Consider the following 4,831-nt stretch of genomic DNA (forward strand, 5'->3'; position numbering starts at 1 on the left):
TAGAGCAGCTGAAAGAAAAAATTTAAAAAAAAACGACCACATTTGGCGAGAAAAAAAATTCTCTTTCATCACGACAACGCCCGAGTTCACACATGCTTCGTTCAATGGCTAAAATTGAAGAACTAAAATTCGAATTGGTCGAACACCCATCGTGTTCACCAGATTTAGCCTCCAGTGACTTTTTCTTATTTCCAAACTTGAAAAAATGGCTCGGTGGACAGAGATTTCCAGACAACGAAGACGTCATTGCCTCTGTAAGTGCTCATTTTGAGGAACTTCCGAAAACGCACTTTTCTGAAGGATTAAAAAAACTTGAAAAGCGATTGACCAAGTGTATAGAGCTCCAAGGAGATTATGTTGAAAAATAAAAAAAAATTACCCAAAAAAAATTGTTTTTATACTTCATTCTAAGGACTTATTGAACTACCCTCGTATAAAAAAAAATATGAGTCGTAGCCAGGTAAATGATGAATATTGATCACAGTTTTTTTTCTTTGTATAAAATAAGGTAATTCAAATAAAGATGAAGACCTAGCCTGAAAAAGAGCATATATATTAATATTAACTCTTAAGTTTACGAGTTATATTAAACTCAAACCAGAATCTGGTGTTATTAGTTTATTCATCTTAACTTAACATATCCTCTGCCTTTTTCTTCCAACCGTCAACCAATATTTGTATTTATTAAAATACGGTCATTGTGCGTGCTAACACTTTTGTAATCTATTTTTTCCACATCAACCACGATTCCTTCCAAAATTGCAGTAAATTCAACACAAGCTTTAATATTCTCCAAACTCTTTAATGTGTTTCTGATTCGTGGAATCAACATACGTTTGCAGTCGTCCAAAAATGTATTTAAAACCTTATAAATTAAATTTGATATGAGTCCAGTTTTTATCTGTATTTTAAAAGTACTTTCCACATCATCAAAAGAGAACCATGAATGAATTTAATATTAAAAATATTCGAGAAATTATATTAGACGGGTGGCGCATAGTTGTGGAATGAGCAAACAATATATTTGTTTATAAAAGCAAAACCTGCTAATCGTACGCGCGAGATCGTTGTGAAAATAAGCTTACCTTGCCAACAATCTCATAGTGGCTGTTGTAAGTAAACAATGAGTTTCTTACAAACAATGTGGTAAAGACAGTACTACCCTCACTAAGAGGTTTTTTCTTAATTTATAGATGATGTAAATTATATCACTAATACCTGGTAGAGATTCGAACTCTGGTTCTAAGAGATACGTTTGAGCATTTTTCACAAAATAAAAAAATATTTCCCCTACTTGTGGCAGTGAAGTAAGAACGAAGACGTTAACGCTTAAAAGTTGTAATCCTTTTCGGTTGGGCGACCTGCGGCCTTAGCCCATGAGCTTGATAGGTTGTGAAATAATATATCTTCAGAAATAGTCAAACTCGTAGTGAATGGTCAGGGCGTTCAGAAATCATCAGAACTTCTGACCATTTGTGAAGATCCCTGATCTTTTTTGTAAGCAATTGCAGGGAGGAATATGAATACAAATTGAAGCTTATATATAAGGCGTTTGAAAAATATTGCACTGTTCTATTGATTTCACCAGCATCCTAATCGTACAGATTAGCTTCGATGCAAAATCAAGGATTTGTATGAATTAAGTAATTTTTACATTAACATTATAATCGAACAATATTAATTTAGTGAAGGCCTTTTCCGCTTTTTAAAAATGTTTTTATTGAAATATTGACATTTTTCGACTGGAATTAGAGTAATTTTTAAAGCGTATTTCTTATTGTTAGATAATTGAAATGAGTAAAGTTTATATTTAGACTGTACATAGTTGTCAAGTATAAAATATTTTGATAAATTTTGAAATGCTAAAATTGGAGCATCATATCCAAGCATTTCAAATTTATGTCCAAGACATTCAAATTTATAGCGCCTCCACAAGCTGGGTAACGCGGATTCTAATAGGAGTCTGGACGAATGGCAAAAAAAGGCAAGCGCAACTAGCAGTGATGGGGAGGATAAAAGGAAAAGAGAGGCAAGGGAGGATGATTTAGAAAGGGACGAGGATAACAAGAAAGTTATAATTAAATGGAAAACACCAGAAAGAGAAAGGGGGTTTGAAAAATTGGAAGCTCATAAAAGGGTTTAGAGAGGAAACAAGAGAGACATACAAAGGCAGGGAAACGACGTAAGGGGGAAGTAAAAATGGTAATAGAAAAATGGTAAGAATGGGATAAACGCTGGAAGAAGAAGAAAGACCAGTTTTAGGGCAAGCTAGAGAGCATTGAGAATAGACAGAGAGAGATTGATGAACAGAGAAATAGAGATAAAACAGTTGGAAGAACGGGTAAGCAATTTAGAAATTAAGAAGACAAAGGGCAAAGGAGGAATATAATGCAAAAGTAGAAAAAGCGATCAAAGAAGGTAGAGTGTGGGATGTTAAAAATAGGGATAGAGGGGAAAGGACGGGCGTTAATGGAGAAAAATAAATGGAGGAATGGACGATAGGGGGCGAAGGATCTCAAAAACGTAAAAGGGATAGATTAAGCACATACATACATACAACCGTATACTTGATAACTATGTACAATCTAGAATTGAAACTTTTCTAATTTCTATTAACTAATAGCAATTAAAAATGCATTCTTTGTCATTTATGTTATGATTTAAAATAAGTTTTTCTTCGATGCAATCTAAAGCAAGATCTGGTGGGATGCTATAAAACATGGACACCACATCTGAAGAAACTATTTAATATGTTTTTGGTGGATAAATGGTTTATGAAATATCCTTAAAGTTCCAACTATTTTTTACAAACGAACTATTGCTAATAGACATTGGCTTTAGAATATTTAAAATATACTTACATCAATATTAGGTAGGAGAACCAACAGTAGAAACAATTAGTTTCCAACTTAAATTAAGTTTGTGAACTTTAGGGAGAGCATATGTTTGGCTATGACACTATATCCCATCTAATAGCGATGAAATTACATTTATTTGAATAGTTGTAACCATACTGTTTTTAATAATCTTGTATAAAATATAATTCTCAAGAATGATTTTAACTCAAACTACTTTAACTCAGGTACAATTTTTATATTAATTTGCGAATATATATATATACACACTTAGCACCATTCGATCCGGTTTTGATTCCTCTAGAATCAAACCGAAGGGCCTATGACAAAGCCACCGAACGCGTCCTCGGGTTGCGGATAGAGGGTCTCTGTACCAAGGGTTTCTGCTGAATATGGTTACAAAAATAAATAGGCAGTCGCGGACAATTGTCCAGGGTTGGTCCCGAAGGAACTAACCCCCAAGCGGAGGTGTGAAAACCGTGCCGAAAGCTGAATGGCACCTGGGTGAGGTGTCTAGAAAGGTGACTCTGGGATACCGGGCGACCTCTCAGAGTACGCAGCCTTATCCTTACATACGGGACTCTACAAGGATGGACGAACCCCTTTCCCTAGCTTCTCGTGGGAACAACAATGACAACACCAAACATAGTTGTAGTAAGTGCGGTTCAAAACAACAGAATGCGCAGGGCTCCCGACAATGGGTCAGCCAACAATGCCGACCAATCTAGAGCTGGGGGAGCCAATGAAAATGGATTCAATGCGATGGATCGGCGGGATCTCGCAACCTTTGGGTGGACGGAGCGACTGAATCACGACTTGTTAGAGTGCTACGATGCGAGTGTGGCCCCTGAACGGGGTTACATGGCACGGCTGCATGCTCTGTGGTGCGAGAAACACCCGGAGCTATTGCACTTTTTGCAGCAACGTCTGCGAAACCATGCTGAATTACTCCGTAAAAGGGGTTATGTAAGCGGAACGCCTACTCTACCATAGCTAGAACAAGCCGGCAACAGAGAGAGAGAGGCGACCCTAAGACCAACTGCGGGCAGACATCCAATAGATGAGGAGCGATGCTTTAAGACCCGGAGAAACATCAACACCAAGGTTTCTCTCAAGCCTAAAGATCTGGCTGAAATGGAGGACGAGCTTCGTGGACATTTTTCCGGAGAATCCGACCTCTGCGCTATCAATTATTGTGTGTATAATGCAGGGAGAGTTTTGACCGATGCGAACCAAGACCCTCCAGTTACTGTAGAACACCCACCCAAACCAGAGGAGCTCGAAGTATTTTGGAGAGAAGTCTACGAAGTTCAGCATAGATTGGACGAAGACTCAGAAAATATAAAGAGCTTCAAGGAGTTATGTGTTGCCCTCATAACACCTGATAAAGAATGCCCACCCATCACTACAGAGGAGGTGAAAAAAGTATTAAGAGGGATGAAAAACTATTCCGCACCGGGACCAGATTGTATCAAAACCTTCTGTTGGAAGAAGTTTTCTTCAACCCATCAGCATTTGGCCCGTATTTTCACCTCATATTTAAAGTCGGAAGAGCCGATTCCAGAGTGGTTGGTGGAAGGGCGCACAATACTTCTGCCGAAAATAGGCAACTTAGCTCACTGGAAGAATTAAAGGCCAATAACTTGTTTGAACACGCTTTATAAGATATTCACAGCTATCCTAAATGATAGGATTGTTCGGGCAATTGAACCTGTGTGGCAAGAAATGTATGAACAACGAGGCTGAAAGAAAGGCGTAGCCGGATGTCGGGAGAACCTGCTCATCGATAGATGTGTCTGCAAAGATGCAGCATTCTGCCAGCGTGACATATCGATGGCCTGGATTGATTACCGGAAAGCTTTCGATTCGACATTCCATAGATTTATCATCTGTCTTTTGGAAATCTTAAAGGTTCATCCGCAAATAGTTGGGTGCATAGAGAGATTGTTGCCGCTTTGGAAAACCAGATTTACTAT

Source organism: Belonocnema kinseyi, chromosome 9 (assembly GCF_010883055.1).
Source record: "Belonocnema kinseyi isolate 2016_QV_RU_SX_M_011 chromosome 9, B_treatae_v1, whole genome shotgun sequence".
Classification (NCBI taxonomy): Eukaryota; Metazoa; Arthropoda; class Insecta; order Hymenoptera; family Cynipidae; genus Belonocnema; species Belonocnema kinseyi.